This window comes from Canis aureus, chromosome 4, assembly GCF_053574225.1.
Source record: "Canis aureus isolate CA01 chromosome 4, VMU_Caureus_v.1.0, whole genome shotgun sequence".
Taxonomy (NCBI): Eukaryota; Metazoa; Chordata; class Mammalia; order Carnivora; family Canidae; genus Canis; species Canis aureus.
The window spans coordinates 18,518,977-18,539,164 of record NC_135614.1 but is presented as its reverse complement, the minus strand read 5'-3'; the positions used below and the strand labels follow the sequence as shown (position 1 = coordinate 18,539,164).

The window sequence follows — 20,188 nt, the reverse complement described above, 5'->3', positions numbered from 1 at the left end:
TGTACAAATATATCTTTGAGACCCTGTTTCCAATATTTTGGGGAATATACCCAGAGGTGGAATGGCTGGATTATATGGTAATTCCTTGTTTTGTTGTTTTAAGAAACAACTATTCTGTTTTCTATAGTCACTACATTTTGTATCTCTAACAGTGAGCAATGGTTTCAATTTATCCACATTCCAGCCAACACTTGTTATTTTCTGTTTTTTTTTTTTTTCTTTTTCTTTTTATATATAATAGCTATTCTAATGGATGGGAGATGGTGCTTCAGATTAATTTTTGACTAGGTTTTCTACCCACAATTATTGAGCGAGAGTGAAAATAAAGAGAAGTGGGTAGATAATGTATTAAACTTTCATTATATATTGGAAAACATTACATATAGGTAGGTCTTTCCTTATTTAAGAATGAATATAAGAGATTAAAGTGCGGGGATCCCTGGGTGGCTCAGCGGTTTAGCGCCTGCCTTTGGGCCAGGGCGCAATCCTGGACACCCGGGATCGAATCCCACGTCGGGTTCTCGCTGCATGGAGCCTGCTTCTCCCTCCTCCTGCGTCTCTGCCTCTTTCTCTCTCTCTATGTCTATCATGAATAAATAAATAAATCTTAAAAAAAAAAGAGATTAAAATGCTAAATATAAAACAAAACAAAACCAAGATTTCCTTGAGGCTCTTTCAGTTTGGTATTTAAATTGTTTTTGCTGAAATAAAGTACAAAACAAAAGCTATTTTTAAAAATGCTTATTTCACTCGGTTCATTTAACTAGTACTATGTTTTTAAAATTTTAATTATTGAACACTTTTTAAAATGACTGTTCTCCAGGAATTTTTAGCATTTTATTTAGCACTGAAGTCATTGATTTTTTTTAAAGATTTTATTTATTTATCCATGAGAGATACACAGAGTGAAAGGCAGAGACACAGGAAGAGGAGAGAGAAGCAGGCTCCATGCAGGGATCCTGATGAGGGACTTGATCCCCAGACTCTGGGATCAAGCCCCGAGCCAAAGGCGGATGCTCAGCTGCTAAGCCACCCAGGTGTGCCAATATACTTATTCCTAATATCATTTGTCTCACTTGTAATTATATATTTTTTATTTATTTATTTACTGGCATATATTTCCCTTCCCAGATGGATTCCCAAGACCGATAGATACTTGAGAGCTATTTAGAAAGTAAAACAGATCCAAATTATGAAAAGATTTGTGATGAGAGATTGAGAAGTTTGGGCTTCCTGATTTGCAGGACACATTCTTGAAATAGGGTGCAAAATATCTCAAATTAATTGCAAAATTGTAAACAATATACACTAGAGAAATCAAGGTTAAATATAAGCTCCTAAATAAATATTGGGTCAAAGAACAGGATGATAATATTATAAAATTCTTCCACAAATAACCTATGGATTAAAAGCAATTTAAAGGTGATTTGGAAAAATGATTCTAAAATGCTTATGGAAATCTAATGCTGAAGAAATAAGTATGAAAAATCTTTAAAAGAATAAAAAGATAGTTGTATTTTGCCATGCCAGATTTCCATCAACATTCTATATTGTGTTGTCAGATTCTATTAAAAAAAATTTATCAGTGGATTTGAATAATGCCCCGAATGTGATCAAAACATTTTATAGAAACATATCATATTTTAAAGTAGCACACTAAGGGAATAGTCTGTTAAAATATAAATGATTTAGGGACAAATTGTTATGAATGTGGCATGAAAAAGATTAAAACTGAATTTCAGGTGGTTTATACAGTTAATTAATTTGTGTTTCTCTTCACACTTCTTGTATTCCTCAGTAAACTCATATTTATCCTATAATTGTTTTTTTATTCATGACCTTTATAAATTGGTAGTGTGATGTTCTACATTTACATTCCTAAATGCCTATGGGATGCTTAATCTGCAATATCCCACAGCAAAATACTGTTTCTTAAATTGTACTGGGCATATGGGAGTTCATCTTATTTTTTCTTAATAATTCCACATGTTATAAATGCATTTAATACAGAAGTATGTATTTAAAACAGAAAAGAGGAAGACAAGAGAAAATATTTCAAAAAATCACAGGAATAGTGGGAAAAAATTACCCAAGGCCATACATAAAACAACATGTGAAATATATATTTCAAAAAGTATATCCCAGGGTTTTTGTTAATTGATGTAAATAAAAAATGAATTGCTATGATTCTTTAGGTACTGTTTTCTTCTTTATCCTTTCATTTATTTTCATTATAAACAAACATTACTTTGGGACCTCTGACTGGCTCATTTAATAAAGCATGAGATAATCTCAGGTCATGAGTTCAAGCCCATGTTGGTTATAGAAATTACTAAGTAAATAAATAAACAAACATTACTTTTGTAATCAGAAGACACACAGACATAAAGCTAATATAAATTCTCTGAGAATATCTGAAAATGTTCAAGCTGAAAGATTTCAGAAGACTCCCTTTTGCCTCCATTTTACATTTTAATGTTGAAGTTAAATATTTTTTGAAACAAAGCTTTTTATTTACCAGTATTTTTAACTAATTATCTTTTTATTGCCCTAAAATCTAAGAAAAGTAGTATTTTAGATTAAATGGCCCACTAAGTATTGTACACGCACTCTCCCAGCTAAATGATTCTCCTAGGGAGAGGCTCAAAGAGAAGGATTTAAGGGGATGAAAGGTATATCCCCCCCCTGCATTCTGCATTCCAGAAACACACCTAAAAGGTGTAGATGTAATTGGAATTCAAATGCTTTGCACCTTTCACTTCAGTTCACATTTACACAAGTTATTGACCCTCCGTCAATTCCTGCCTTCTCAGCCCTGACGGATTTTCTGAATTGGTCACAGATATTTGTGTCATCTATTTTTATGTTCTGCTTATCAAATGGAAGGACAAGGACAAGGAAGTCGAAATTGCTTAGAAATGGTTAGAGACATAGGGAAAAGTCTATTAAAGTGAAAGGTAAAATAACATACATTTTTTTATCATTCAAAGTATTAAGGATTTTCAACTGTTTCTGTGTATGATGCCTCATAGATATTGTATAGGAAAATGTCATGCTCTTTTATGTGCAAGACTAAAAACAGACAAAATTTTTCCAAGAAGTAATAATACATGGGAAGTTACTGGAAATATTTGCCATTTTTAAATAATATTTCTATACCAGGTTCTAGAAAAATACAAAAGCTACTTAGCAAGTCTCTTATCCTTTATTTCTCATTACAGAAATGAGTGTTTTAATATATTGTTTTCATATTGCTCGATTTTTAATACCACAAAGTATTCTTTATTTATTTCACAAATATAGCTTGATTATTAGATATAATCAACACATAGCATTAGAAGACATAGTGGCTATAAAAGAAGCACATAACACTTCTTTTACCTTCAGTGTAAACATAATTTTAATGATAAATTGAAACTATCTCATGAAATTGTTTTAATTTAAATTTAATCAGATGGTTTGTGATAATTCTCTTGCAATCACTGCTCTATAATGATATTTGATTAGTAATAGTCCAATGACATATAGACTTTTGAGAATGAAAATTCACACTGAAATCCCTAAGATCCATAGTTTATTTTAAAATCTAATTTGTATTTGTAATTGTTTTTCTCATTTATAAGATGATATCTTCTTTTCACTGGATTTACCAAGTTTGAAATCATTGCAAGGTAAAATTTTTCTCATGATCATTTAAGTCATGTACTGAATGAAAAAAGGAAACTGATAAATACATCTGTGTATTTACTCAATATGAAACATTTTTTCAGTGTTGGAGTGAATACAATTTGAATCTATAACATCCCTACCATTCAGAAAATAAAAATCTTTATATTGGGGAGACACTTGTGAAAAACTTATAGAATAAGCATCCCTGTCTCTTGCAATAGACTTTCTCTTCATACCAGTGGGAGCATGCTGGATGATCTGTTTGTTCTGTAGAAGCTTCTTTCTGGAGCATTGTTAGGATCTAAAGCAAATAGCCAAGAACGTGGAGAAAGAAAAATTCTCTTACACTGTTGGTGGGAGTGCAAACTGGTGCAGCCACTCTGGAAAACTGTATGCATATTCCTCAAAAAGTTAAAAATAGAACTACGTCGTGACCCAGCAAACACACTACTAGGTATTTAGTCAAATGATACAAAAATACTAATTAAAAAGGATACATACATCCCAATGTTTATAGCAGCGTTATATACAATAGCTAAATTGTGGGAAGAGCCCAGTGTCCATCGGCTGATGAATGGATGCAGAACATGTGGAAGATATACAGTGGAATATTGCTCAGCCACAGAAGGAATGAAAGCTTGCCATTTGCAATCATGTGGTTGGAGGAAGTGTATTATGCTAAGTGAAATAAGTCAGTCAGAGAAAAACAAATAACAAACACTTTCACTCACATGTGGGACTTAAGGAACAAAACAAATGAACATAGGGGAAAAGAGACAGGTAAACCATAAAACAGACTCTAACTATGAAGAACAAACTGAGGGTGGCTGGAAAGGAGATGGGTGAGAGGATGGGTTAAATGCATGATGGGTATTAAGGAGAGCACTTGCAGTGAGCACTGGGTGTTATAAAAATAAAGGGAAAAAAAGAAAGGAAGGATTCAAAACAAAAATACGTACATACACATGTGCATACATACATACAGCGAATAGGACTTGCCAGTGTGTAGACAAGTCACAGCAATGTGACATGAGTCCTACTGGCTCCAAGACAAAGAAAATGGATCTAGAACTGAGGGAGAAATAAAAGGCCTGCTGGAAAATGAAAATTCTAGATTGACTAAGAAGAGGGCATTTCTGGTCATTCATGTTTTGCAGTCATTCATGACTGCAAAGAATTCTAAAAATGTAAAAAGAAAATATTGGAAATCTGTTTGTCCAAGTAACAGTAAGATTGTATTAGTTTTGATAGACTACAATCAGATGTAATAGATGGGTTCCATACACAGAAAAAAAGTGGGACCATTTTTAAATATCAAAATAAATGGTACATATAATAATTAGCAAAAACATGTAGACTTATATGTGATTTATATTACATATTATAGTGGACATCAAAACATTTTACATTGGATTTTAAAGAATACCCTGTGTATTTCTTTTTTTTTTTTAATTTTTATTTATTTATGATAGGCACACAGTGAGAGAGAGAGAGGCAGAGACACAGGCAGAGGGAGAAGCAGGCTCCATGCACCGGGAGCTCGACGTGGGATTCAATCCCGGGTCTCCAGGATCGCGCCCTGGGCCAAAGGCAGGCGCTAAACTGCTGTGCCACCCAGGGATCCCTACCCTGTGTATTTCTTATGATATACTTTGCAAAAGTGAATTTCAAAGAAGCAGGACAAAATATTTCCAGTCACTCAGAAGCGAGCTATCAAGTGAGAAGAAATGCTTTAAGTATGGAATAAATGGAAGTAGATACCAAGCACACATTCTTGGTGATATTACTATCCTCTAACTCCTACTGGTAATTTCATTGGCTCTTCTTTTACTACATTATTTTAAACCTGATGCGGATTTTGTTTAGATTTTTGGATAGCAGTTTTAAAAGTCGATTGATATTTAATGACAGAATAAAATAATTTAAAAGCTTAGTCACAGACAAGCTTCCCTTGTTGAAATTCAATATAAATTGTACACTATCCAAATAATATACTATTAAGTTATTTTATGGAAGAGATCATTTTTTAGGAAAACAGAAACAATCCCTACTTTCTAATTTTAGTCTTATAGGATATAGAATTATGCAAATGAAGCAAATTTATAGAAGCCACCTGTGAGTTTCTTATCTATAAACTAACTCATTTTTAAATAATCATTGGACACCTATCTGGTACCAGATATTATGCTAGACATTAGAAACAAATAAGATAAATAAGAATTTGTCCTTGGGTAGCTTATGTTTATCAAGGGACAAAAGATTTATAAAAAAAGATTTATAAAGAATCATGGGCAATAGAATGACTATGACAAAAATAGAAAACTATTGAGGCTGCAGTGAGAATACAAACCCCACAAAGGTTGATTCTACTTGCTTGAAAGGGAAGGGTGTCAGGCAAGGTTGCAGAGAGCTGGTCATACTTGAATGGAGTCCTGAAAACTCTAAGAAAAGTCTGCCAAATAAATTTTAAGCTGAGCAACAGAACGTAACTGAACTATTTTCGACTATATACATGCAGAATATTGTGACTCAATATTAAGAAAATTTTCTCTTGGTACATAAAGAAGGTCCACAGCATAAATCCAAAAGAATGCTTTTACTTTATAAACTTACAGCTAGAAAAATTGCATTTTTATAGGATATTTGTTTGAATGGGGAGGGGAGAAACAATCAGAGTATCTTAGATATCAGACAGGACCTTAGCAATCATTTGTTTCCAATCTCCACCTAGTGAAAAACTATATAAAATAAGATGGATTTTTAAAAAAAGATTTAATTTATTTATTTGAGAGGGAGAGAGAGAGATAGAACAGGGGAAGCAGCACAGGGAAAGGGAGAAGCAGGCTCTCTGCCAAGCAGGGAGCCCATTGCTGGGCTGGATCCCAAGACCCTGAGATCATGACTTGAACCAAAAGCAGGCGTTCAACTGACTGAGCCATCCAGGTGGCCCAAGATGGATTTTTCTAAGAATAGCTTGAAAATTATCTGTATCTAAGACAGATGATTTTCAAGCTTTGCACAGAAATAATCCATTTAATTTTGTGGACATGTAATAATTATGACTGATGTCTATTACAAATTTCTGGTATATAACTTGCTTAATTATTTGGGTCTATGTCTATACTATGAAGTCACACTGAATATATCTGAAGTGTCTTCCCTATTATGAAAGTTGGAAGTTTTCCACTACTGAAAAACATATATCTGAAAACAGATAATCTTTCTAGACATTAATTGGCATTGTTAAAATTTTAATGTATTGTTTATGTGCTATTTTCAAATTTATATAGAATGTATTAGAGGTTCAAATTTGTAATAACGTATTTACAATTAATTTCTATAAGCTATAACTATATTTTTCTTTTCTTTTTTTAAAATATTTATTTTATTTTATTTTTATTTTTATTTTATTTTTATTTTTTTTAATTAATTTATTTATTTATGATAGTCACACAGAGAGAGAGAGAGAGAGAGGCAGAGACACAGGCAGAGGGAGAAGCAGGCTCCATGCACCGGGAGCCCGACGTGGGATTCGATCCTGGGTCTCCAGGATCGCGCCCTGGGCCAAAGGCAGGCGCCAAACCGCTGCACCACCCAGGGATCCCCTATATTTTTCTAAAGATGTTTTTATTCACCAAATGTTGACATAAAAATAAAGGATTTAGTCTTTCAATTTCCCATAAGATAACTGCCTTTAATATTGGATAGAAAAAATATAGAGATCCCTAAAATATTTTATTTAAATGTTTACCCATCTATGAACAAAAAGCATTAATTTTCTAGGAATAGTTTAGAATATTTATTGAAAATATGGTCCTTGGACATTATAGGAAACTTATAGTTTAAAAGTTAAAATGTTGTTTCAATTTTGTTGTTGTTGTTGTTACAGAAGGATTTAAATAAAAATATGTCAAGAGTATATTTGCAAAGAGGAAATAAGCAATTCAATTTAAAAAATATTTTTTTCTCTCTGTAATTAAAGTCCTTTAACAGCACTACCAACATTTTAGGAACTAAAATTCTGAACATATTAACACAAATCTCATAATAAATATGAATATAAATGCAGCCTCTTGATTTTTTAAAGATTTTATTTATTCATGAGAGACACAGAGAAAGAGGCAGAGATATAGGCAGAGGGAGAAGCAGGCTCCACAGGGAGCCTGATGTGGGATTAGATTCCAGGACTCCTGGATCATGACCTGAGCTGAAGATAGATGCTCAACCACTAAGCCACCCAGGCATCCCACAGTCACTTGATTAACTGACCAAAACAGCAGGGATTGTGATATTGTGGGGGTGGGAGTGGCAAGTGCTGGTATTTCAGATAGTAGTCTAGAAATTCAGTGGCAGCAACCTGCTTATAGATCAGTATGTTTAGGTTTTCAAAATCCTTTGGATACTCAAACCAAACTGCTTGAGGTAGGGACTTAGAACTGGGACAACGGATGTTCATGTTGAGCTGATCTATTCCAGAGACTGTTATTGTGCTAACACTACATGCTTCCATATATTCAAAATACACCCCAGCCTATCTAAAAGTCTGAAAATTATCATCAGTCATTAAATGAAGCTTGGATGCTGCTTCTTGTGGAGCAACATGTTCAACAGAGAAGCATTCCCAAAGCCAAACAATGCTTGCAATTCACTGTCAATCTTTTTGGCTTTGACTTTGGAGTTCAGTATGAAACCATTCTTCTCAGTGTTCTCGGTGTCGGAAGTCACAGGGAATTTTTCCTGGTCAGCATTACCAGGGCTTCTCATTACACTGTGCCTTCTGTCGCCCCAGAGGGTAACAACCTGCCTCTTGAAGTGTTGCTTCTAAAGGCCCCAGAGGAATATTATGTGCATCGTTTTGACTATATTTTAAATCAGGCTATCCCACATAAATATCAGAAATTGGCAAAAACTTACTCCGTCATCATTACATGACTCTCAGGCAAAACTCAAAAAGACAAGCTGAGTTATAAAATAAAGCATACGTTTGGATCTGGTTTCTTCATTGACTGAAAAATTTCTGCTTCTTCTGTCTTAAAGCATATAAAATATAAATTCGGCTACATTACTCAAAGGAATGGAGAAAATAATGACATAATTTGTTACTCAGCTTTTTTTTTTTTTTAAATCAGAAAGGCATCTTTATTTTATTTCTTTTATTTTTAACCCTTTGATCCCCTTTGCCCATTTTCTCCATCCCTGATCCCTGCCTCTGTCAACCACTCATCTGTTCTCTGTACCAATGAACTTTTTTTCCCTTTTGGATTCCATGTTTAGGACATGATATGGCATCTGTCCTTTTTTATATGACTTGTTTCACTTAGAATAATGCCCCCAAAGTCCATCCCCACTGTCACAAATGCAAGAATTCATTCTCTTTTATGATAGAATAATATTCCGTTGTAAATATACACCACAATTTCTTTATACACCCATGCCTAGATGGAAACTTAGGTTGTTTCCATATCTTGGCTACCATAAATAATGCTGCACTATGGAGTGCAGGTATCTTCTGGCGCTGGTGCTTTTGTTTCATTCAGGTAAATACCTACAAGTGGAATAGTTGGGTCTTATGGTATTTCTATTTCAATTTTTTGAGAAACCTCCATACTCTGTTTCATAGGGGCTGCACCAATTGACATTTTCACCAATAGTTCACTTTTTAATAAAAGAAATTAGAAAAAATATGAAAGTTTGTTTTATAGATATATCTGTGGCAAATAGTAGACCAAAATAGCATTTTAATGGTTTCTCTCATAGAAAGGTACCTTACTTTTTTCTTTTCTTTTCCTCAAGCTTCATCTCTTCTTAAAATATCCATGTAACTAATTTTAAAAATGACATCAATTTGAGCTATCCTTTTCCAGCTCTTTCTATGTATAACTAAGTCAAATCAAGGAATTATTTTGTCTCCTAAAGTAAAGAATTCAGGATACCATACTGAAATTTTCCAAGATTTCAGTACAATGTCAAAAATGTTAAAAAAAAAAAAACCTCATCAAGTAACTATTAAGGAAATATGTGATAATAAAATCTAAGCTTCTAAATCTTTTTTTTTTTTTAATTTTTATTTATTTATGATAGTCACAGAGAGAGAAGGAGAGAGAGGCAGAGACAGGCAGAGGGAGGAGCAGGCTCCATGCACCAGGAGCCCAATGTGGGATTCGATCCCGGGTCTCCAGGATCACGCCCTGGGCCAAAGGCAGGCGCCAAACCGCTGCGCCACCCAGGGATCCCAAAATCTAAGCTTCTAAACTTTCACTTCTTCTCCCATCTCTCTACCTCTTCCATCCCTGTCTTTTTCCACACATACATGCACCCCAACAGGAAATTATCTTCATTTCCTCTCTTAATGATAGATATTAATTCAGAAACAAGTCATAAAAATACTTATTATGGAGTTCATTTATTGCACAGAAACATTTAACATTCTCTGTAATAATGTACTAAGAAGTTTTACTTTCTCAACAGATTTTATTCTGAGAGATATTTTAGAGGTAGGTATAATATTGCCTTATAACCATAGAGAAAGTCTCAAATTTTCTCTATTTGAGGACTATTTTTCACATAGTGGACCATTATTAGAATTAACCAGTGGCAGATAGTCAAAATGTTTTCAATATTCTAAATAATGAAAATAAAGTCCCCTTCCATCATATTTGGTGCTTTGATCCCATTGAATTATAATGGATACCTAAAACATGTACAGTTTGGTTTTTTGCAGTTTCTATCATGAAACATGCACTATCTTAGTGTAGCCTGACCTGATATACATTACGTATTTGATATCTGCTTGTTGAATAAATCTAAATTACATACAGTAAAATGCCAAAGAGATTCAAAAAGCAGAGAAATTGATGCCAGGCACACCTGGACATCAGAACGTGGAGAACAGTTGGGCTCTTAATTGCCTGTGCCACCCAGGCACCTCCCCCACTAAGTTTCTCCTCCTGTGTTTTCTTTTTTGAGTCTGTTCAAGTCACTAAATCAGAAACATCTCCAAAGGATGATAGCGTAAATAATTGTTAGACATGTTATACCACCTTTTAAAATGTAATGCAATAGAGTGATACAAATATACAAAGACACTGTTGATCTTTGGCAAAGAAGCAATTACAATACAATGAAGCAAAGATAGTTTTTTGATAAAATGATGATGGAATAATTGGACATTTACATGGAAAACATGATTCTAGGCACAGACTTTATACTCTTCACAAAAATTAACTCCAATGGATTGTAGACCTAAATATAGAATGTAAACTGTAAAACTCCTAGAAGATAACATACAAGTTTGACTGACTTTTTAAATAAAATACCAAGGACACAATTCGTGAAAAAAATTAATAAATTAGACTTCATTAAAATGCAAAACTTCTGCTCCATGAAGGACAATGTCAAGAGAATGAAAAGACAAACCTTAGATGAAATACTGTTATCCAAGATATACAAGAACTCTTTAAACAACCTGATTAAAATATGGGCAAAAGATGTGTAATTACACCGAGAATACATATAGGTGGCAAATAAACATATGAAATGATGCTCAAGGTCATATATCCTCAGGTGAATGCAAATTAAAACAATGAATACCTCTATTCACTATTAAAATGGCAAAAATCCAAAGCACTGACCATACCAAATGGTGTGGAGGATATGGGCTAACAGGAACGCTCATTCATTGCTGATGGAGATGTAAAATGGTATAGTCACTTTGGAAGACAGTTTCTCAGAAAACTAAACATAGGATTGCCATATATTACAGCAATTGCACTCCTTGATATTTACCAAATGAGGTGAAAAGTTATGTCCATACCAAAACCTGCATACAGATGTTTATAGCAGCTTCATTCATAATTGCCAAAACTTAGGCACGACCAAGAAGTCCTTGTTAATGGATAAACAAAGAAGTACATAAAGACAGTGGAATATTTTGGTGGTAATGATCAAACAGTGCATTATTTATTTGTATGATTCTCTTAGATACTACTAAATATAAAATGTGCTTAAATCTGTTTTATACCCCACCTACTTGATACATTTTCTCCAAATGTTCCACTATTTCAGATAAAAATTTTAGAACAACTATGTTTTCCTACAAACCCCTCCCACCATTTTATTCTTGCAACATTTTTTGCCTGACTTTACTTGGTACTGTTTGCATTCTGTTCTGTAATAACATTTAAGTCATTGGCTTCCTCTACAGCTAGTTTCCAAATTCTAAAAAGTATAATATATATGTATATATAATATACATATTTTAATAATTTATTATGATATAAATTCAATATTAAAGAGAGAAATTATTGTGTGGATTTTTTAGCATCAGAGCTAATTATTATGTTAGAATTACTTTTCTTTGTCTTTATACCCAACATGACAACTCTTGCACCACATAAAATGTGTCTAGCATCAAAGCAAAATCAATTTTTGTCCTACTCTCCACTGTTTGCTTAAATTCAAATTGCATTTAATGTGTATTTTATATGTAAATGATGGTCTACATATTTTGTTTCCTGGGGCTTTTAATTGCCTTTCTTTTCTATTAACAAAAGTGTAATGAGTGTTTCTTATAGCCACAATATATCTACCCTATCCAGAGTTTCATGTACTCCTCTAGTGTGTTTGCTAGCCACATTCCCTCCTAGACTTTTCAAACTCCTTCTCTAGGTGAAATTCACAGCTGTGGTGAAGATGCTTCGAGGCTCCTGGTCCAGGCAATGGGCAGGGCAGGGGGTACTAAAAAATGAAGATTGATTCTCTATTTAACTATGGAACAGCTGGGCAACTCAACATCCTATATACCTTCCTTTTATGAGAGCAGAACAGCCAGTTTTTTACTCCTTGGTCAAAAAAGAGAGAGATCTTTTCTCAGATTAGGCCGGCAACCTAGTTGTCACCCTGAGATTTCACTGCACTGCACTCTTGTCTTTCCATTCACTGTGTCCTGAATCCCAGATTATTTACTTTATTTTGTTCGTTTGTTTGCTCTGAAGAAGTACCTTCCCCCAAAACATTGACTTCTAGTTCTCTATTAATTTTCAATTCTAATTAGATCTTGCATTTTTTTTCCTTTTAGGATTTATTTCCCTTTATTTGTATCATTTCATGCCTAAATATTTTCCTCCTTCCATTATGGAATTAAGATTTTTTTCCTTTAGTTTTTTGTTGTTGTTGTTGTTGTTTGTTTGTTTCTTTGTTTTCCTCTTTCATCTGCTGGTTTTAGCTGATTTCATGTTTACAGCAAAAAATGAAAAATCCAGCAATGTACTTCCTCTTAAGTTATTGTGGTATTTAGGCAATGCCAGAGTGAAGAGCACTTAACTCAGAAGCACTAACCCCAATACTAGAAAGCAAATAGTTCACTAAATTTCATTATTTTTTGACCAGGGAGTAAAAAACTGGCTGTTCTGCTCTCATAAAAGGAAGGTATATAGGATGTTGAGCTGCCTAGCTGTTCCATAGTTAAATAGAGAATCAACCTTCATTTTTTAGTACCCCCTGCCCTGCCCATTGCCTGGACCAGGGGCCTCAAAGCATCTTCACCACAGCTGTGAATTTCACCTAAATACTAATCCTAGGTAGTGGCTTACTTTCATCATTTCATCCATCAATTTACTTTCCATATTCCATTTTCCAGAAATTTATTAAGAGTTCTCATCTGCTGATAACCATATCATATGCTGCTTGATAGGGTTTAGGAGATTATTCCTTTGTGTAGTTTTCACTGAATAACAATGAGATTTCAGAAGGAAAAGGAGACAAATGCCTGCTCTCCAGCCATGATTTAAATAGAAACTTAAAGCTAACTTTCATATTCTTATTTTGAATAGAAAATGTCAACATACATAAATCCAATATATGTGTAAAATTTCTGTTGTAAAAAAAACAATTTTCCCCATTAACTTTACTTGCCCCCTAAAAGTTATTCACCTCAAAATACATTATCTTAAGGTGATATTTTGAAATTAAGGTGTATTACTTCTCAACAGATGGAGATGAGTAGAGATTCTGTTGGTAATCAGTTTACTTGGGGAAAAATAGCACTTCTGAAATGAGCTATTTGACTTGCATATTACTGTGCAAAATAATAAAATATACCCTGCTAAAAAAAGTTATTTCAAAGTATTTTCCTGATAAGATTCTTGGCTGCTTCAAGGCATGGAACACAATTTGGTAGTTTCTATTTGCTTTCTTTACAATAGAGTTCATAGATCAAGTTGATGGACCATCAACCATTAATTAGTTATTATATAAACACATTTAGCAGCTGCATTTATTCCATAAACAAAGGCAGGTCAAATATGTCATCACAAAAATGGATCTAAATTGGTTGTACATAGCCTGTAATTTATTATTCAGATATGAAAAATGATTTTTGGTAATGAATTTCTCATATAACTCATCGAGTTTATTTTCTAAACTCTAAAGAAACCATTAATTTGCCTTGTTATAATAATCTGTTTTAATGGGCCTTTCAGAACTCCCTATATGGCTACTAATGACTGAATATAAAAGGCATCTCATGTTTCATCTATTCCTAGTTTTATTTTCATTAATCATCACGGAATCATTGAAGCACTGACATTTTTCTACACAAATCAACAGCTGAGCACATCTAAAAAAAGCACATCTAAAAAAATAACAGTTTGTGTAAAACTGAAGAGCCCTTCCAGAATGGAATGAAACAGGCAATTCCCTTGTATCACGAGTCTTTGACAAGGAGATCTTGAAGATGGACCTTGCAAAAGTCATTTACATATTAGGTGTTCTGAGTTCTGTGAAAATTCGGAAGAACGCCAAGGACCCATGCCTCCTCCCTGGGAAATCCATGTATCAAAGCCAGTTAGTTGTTGATATGGTATTTCCAATAGTAATAATGGCCTGTGATATTACTGCACTAGCAAATATGACCTCACCAATTCTTGGCCAGCAGTTTCCTGATCTACATGGGCTACTTTGGTTTGACAATTTTTTTGGAATGTAAATATAAATATAAATATAAATATACTGAATATATATTATATACACTGAAGTTGTATTTTTAAAAATTACCATTGCCATGCCACCTAAGTTTGATTATGGTTTTGGGTCATTTATCTAGGACTCATTTTTTTTTTTCCTTTTTAGATTTTTTATTTATTTTTTCATGAGAGACACAAAGAGAGAGGCAGAGACAAAGGCAGAGGGAGAAGCAGGCTCCCTGCAGGGAACCCGATGCAGAATCCATCCCAGGACCCCAGGATCACAAAATAAGCCAAAGGCAGACATTCAACCACTGAGCCACCCAGGTACCACTATCTAGAACCCACTTCTATAAAAGTTTAGTTGCTCTACCCAACATATGTTCTTACTATGTTCTTACCAAGAATTTATGATTTATCTTAACTGTCATTAAAAGTTTGATGATAGATTACTTACATAGCAAATTTGCCTCTGTTTGAGATATTGTCTTCATAACTTTATCAGCTTTACAAAGGACATTTTCCCAGATAATAAAAAGTAGGGTGTGTGTGTAAGAAAGAACCTTAAAAACTGCAGTAAATTGCCAAATGACATTCACTGTAAAAAACATTAAAAAGGTATAGCATAAGAACTTTGAGATCATAAAGACAAGGTTTGCATATAGTTGGTATTTCCATTTTGTTGTTGTTGATATTTAGGGATGATGAGAAAGGGTTTTGTAGAAACATTATTTTCAAATTATTCTTAATGAAGACAGAACATAATATTAAAATAGTTTAGCATACTATACTTACAGTGAGCATTTTAACGTGCACATAAACTACCGATAATGTTGTTTATGACTTACAATATAAAATGTAATGGCATATGGTTCTAGTTCCTGCTGCCATTGAACAATTATTCAGCATCTAGTTTAGGCTTTGAAGATCTAGCAATGTACAAATCAGACAGAGTCTCCGTTCTCCTGAAGTTGTATATTCTCATATGTTGATGTTTTTTCCTGTGATGTGGTTTCTATACAATACTCTTATTTGCCTTGTATCTGCCACTCAAATTCATGCGTTAAGGTCCATCTTGTCTTTTATTTCTTTTATGAAGCATCTTTGAGATCACTTCTCCTTAACTCTAGATGTTTCTCAACATAAATTTTATAAAATAGTATGCAATTTCAATTGAAATACATTATAATATAATAGTTTCAAGAGAAGGCCCTGGAACTAGAGTGTTTAGATGAATGGTACCTCTGGCACTTATTTTAGCAATATTTTATTTAACCACTTGGTGACTCAAGTATCAGATGTACAAAATGAAAATAAGAATATCAATTTCTTTTTAAAAGTATTTTATTTATTTATTTATTTATTTATTTATTTATTTATTTATTTATGAAGGAGAGAGAGAGAGAGAGAGAGAAGCAGAGACACAGGCAGAGGGAGAAGCAGGTTCCAAGTAGGGAGCCCGACGTGGGACTCGATCTTGGGTCTCCTGGATCACGCCCTGGGCAGAAGGTGGCGCTAAACCACTGAGCCACCCCGGCTGCCCAGAATATTAATATCTTAAGACATTGTGAGGAAAAACGGAGTTATCCAGTTTATAAGCAAAGTATGTAACAAAGTGCTGTCATAAAACACTAAAGAATGTTAGTTGTAATTCTATTACTATTAATAGTATTACTGTTGCATCACATTGTGCAATGGTTCTGTTCTCTAGGGAAAAGTGTAGTTGTTAGAAGACAGGTAATGTCTTACTCATTATTACAGTACCAAGGTTTATTATTTCTTAAATATTTAATCTACCCATTCATGAGAGACATAGAGACAGAGAGAGGCAGAGACACAGGCAGAGGGAGAAGCAGGCTCCATGCAGGGAGCCCCACATGAGACTCCATCCCGGGTCTTCAGGATCAGGCCCTGGGCGGAAGGCGGCGCTAAACCGCTGAGCCACACCGGCTGCCCAATAAAAAGATCATTGACTTGAGTTTAATCCTTAATTGTATTAAAGTCAATATGACACCTAAGAGGGAGGCAGTGACACAAAGCAGAGAAATAAAAACAAAATAGAACAACAATAAAAATCTATAAGTCCCTTACTTTGCAGGGTATAATGTTGGAGTTCCAAAATAGAGAAGATATAGGGGGGTGAGAATTAAGAGGATGCAAAACTGTCACAGTCCTCTGTACATTAAGCATAGTTGTTAAACTTTTTGTGCCCAAATTCTTTCATCTACCTAATGAAGATTGTAATAGAGATACTTCAGTGTGAAAATGCTTTACACACACATAGAATATTGCAACAGGAAGCTGTGTGACATGTAATGCAATTTCATTTATTCATTCAGCACTTTTTTTTTTTTTTTTTTAGAATTTCCAACGGTCTTTTTTTATTTTCAAGTATTTTGATTTCAGTATAGTTCACATACAATGTTATGTTAGTTTCAGGTATACAATATAGTGATTCAACAATTCTATACATTACTTGGTGCTCATCACCATAAGTGTACTCTTACCGCCCATTATCTATTTCATCCATCTCCTACTCACCTCCCCTCTGGTAATCATCAGTTTATTCTCTATAGTTGAGTGTCAATTTCTTGGTTTCTCCCTTTCTATTTTTTCCTTTGCTCATTGTTTTGTTTCTTAAACTCCACGTATGAGTGAAATCATATGGTATCTGTCTTTCTCTGATGGACGTATTTCACTTAGCATAATACTCTCTATCTCCATCCATCTCATTGCAAATGGCAGGATTTCATTCCATTATATATACATATATATATATATACACATTATATATGTCTATATTACCCAAGGCGATCTACACACATAATGAAATCTCTATCATATAATCCTAAAATGTGTATACATATATATGTATATATGTATATGTATATATAGTATATATAAAATATATATAAACTATATAAAAATACTGTATATGTATGTATATGTATATACCATGCCTTCTTTATCCATTCATCTATCAGTGGACACTTGAGCTGAACCCATAATTTGGGTAGCAAATTATGCTGCTACAAAATAGGGGTGTATGTATCCCTTTGAATTAGTGTTTGATATTTGGGGGTAAATATAGAGTAGTGCAATTACTAGATCATAGGATAGTTCTATTTTTAACTTTTTGAGTAGCCTCCATACTGTAGTTTTCCAAGTGACTGCACCAATTTGCATTCTCACCAACAGTGCACAAGGGTGTCTTTTCCCCCCACATCCTCACAAACACTTGTTTATTGTGTTGTTGGTTTTAGCCATTCTGACAGGTGTGAGGTGATATCTCCTTGTAATTTTGATTTGTATTTCCCTGATGATAAGTGATATTGAGCATCTTTTCAAGCGTCTGTTAGCTATTGGGATGTCTTCTTTGGAGAAATGTCTGTTCATGGTGTTTGCTCACTTTTAAGGATTATTTTTGGGGGTGTTGAGTTATATCAGTTCTTTTATATATTTTGGATACTAAATTTTTATCAGATATGTTATTTGCACATATCTTCTCCCACTCTATAAGTTGCCTTTAATTTTGTTGGTCATTTCCTTCACTGCACAGAAACGTTTTATTTTGATGTAGTCCCAATAGTTTATTTTTGCTTTTATTTTCCTTGCCTCAGAAGACATCTCTAGGAAAATGTTGCTATGATAGATGTCAGATAAATTACTACGTGTGCTCTCTTCAAAGATTTTTATTGTATCAGATCTCAAATTTAGATCTTTAATACATTTTGTATTTATTTTTGTGAGTTGTGTAAGAAAGTGGTCCAGTTTCATTCTTTTGCATATAGCTGTCCTGTTTTCCCAACACCATTTGTTGTAGAGACTGTCTTCTTCCCATTGGATATTCTTTTCCACTTAATTGAAGATTAATGGACCATATAATTGTGGGTTTATTTCTGAGGTTTCTATTCTGTTCCATTGATCTATGTGTCTATTTTTGTACCAATACCATACTGCTTTTATTAGTACAGCCTTCTAACATAACTTGAAATGTGGAATTGTGATGCTTCCTGTTTTGCTTTTCTTTTTCAAGATTGCTTTGGCTGTTTGGGGTCTTTTGTGGTTCCATACACATTTTAGGATTATTTGTTTCAGTCTGTGAAAAATGCTCTTGGTATTCTGATAGAGATTGCATTATGTGTGTAGATTGTCTTGGGTAATATAGACATTTTAACAATATTTGCTCTACTAATCCATGAGCAATGAATGTCTTTCCATTTCTTTGTGTTGCCTTCAATTTCTTTCATCAACATTTTATAGTTTTCAGAGTACATATCTCTTTAGTCAGGTTTATTTCTAGATGTCTTACTATTTTTGGTGCAATTGTAAATGGGGTTGTTTTCTTAATTTCTGTTTCTTCTGCTTCATTATTGATGTATAAGATGTAATAGATTTCTGCACATTGATTTTGTACCCATGACTTTACTGAATTCATTTATCAGTTTTAGTAATTATTTGGTGGAAACTTTAGAGTTTTGTATATTAGTATCCTGTCATCTGAGAATAAAGAAAGTTTTACTTCTTCCTTACCAATTTGGATGCCTTTTATTTCTTTTTGTTGTCTGATTACTATGGCTAGGACTTCCAGTGTTGAATTACAGTGGTGGGAGTGGACATCCTTTTCTTGTTCCTTACCTTTGGGGAAAACTCTCAATTTTCCCCTAGTGAGTATATGATGTTAACCGTGTACTTTTTATATAAGGTCTTTATTATGTTAAGGTATGTTTCCTCTAAACCCACTTTGCTGAGGCAACACATACATTTTTTAAAGGATTTATAGTACATAAAACGCAGGGAATTATACATCTGTAGACTTTGAAGGTGACTTTATGGCATAAAACTATGGATACAGCTTCTAATCGATACCTCCATCTACTCTTGATAACAAGAGACTGAATGTTATAATAAGAGAATATAGTTTTTTATGTTGTCATGGCATGAAACTTGCCTGGACCCTCTTAATGTTAACAAATGTCCCTTTACCACAAGAAAAATTACATTTCTGGGCAGCCCGGGTGGCTCAGCGGTTTAGCGCCTCCTTCAGTCCAGGGAGTGATCCTGGAGACCTGGGATGGAGTCCCATACCTGGCTCCCTGTGTGGAACCTGCTTCTCCCTCTGCCTGTGTTTCTGCTTCTCTCTCCCTCTCTCTCTCTCTCTCTCTCTCTCTCTCTCTGTCTCTCATGAATAAATAAATAAAATCTTAAAAAAAAAGAAAAATTACATTTCTGAAGTGTTGCTTTACCTCTTTGTACAGTTAGGCTGAGAACAAGTTTACAAGAATGTAAAATATAGAAAGGCTTTTATCAACAAATAGCAAGATCATAAACCACAACAATCTGAATCTAATGATTTCTATAAATCAGAAATTATCTAGGACAGTATATTCAACTCACTGAAAACACTGCAATAACTTTGTGGTACAGATCATTATCTCTTGGTTCCTTAGAATGAGCCTATCAAAAAAAAAAAATCAACATTTTGGCTCATAAAAATAATCTTCTATTCTCTTAATTTGGGATCCAACTATTTAGTTGCTCACTGGAAATTACATATT

General features: G+C 33.8%; 1 long non-coding RNA gene across 7 annotated transcripts in view; it reads left to right on the top strand.

Annotated features, from left to right (window-relative positions):
• The window catches only part of LOC144312254 (uncharacterized), a 215,765-nt gene that overhangs the window by 25,205 nt on the left and 170,372 nt on the right, over window positions 1-20,188 (top strand). The window contains exons 5-7 of one of the 7 annotated variants that reach the window (XR_013377755.1): window positions 3,624-3,671; window positions 5,142-5,475; window positions 14,797-14,957. This is a non-coding gene — a long non-coding RNA (uncharacterized LOC144312254). Of the gene's footprint in view, window positions 1-2,813; window positions 2,958-3,623; window positions 3,672-5,141; window positions 5,476-10,137; window positions 10,164-14,796; window positions 14,958-20,188 lie in introns of those variants that run through there. The other 6 variants (XR_013377761.1, XR_013377758.1, XR_013377757.1 and 3 more) reach the window with 6 other exon arrangements.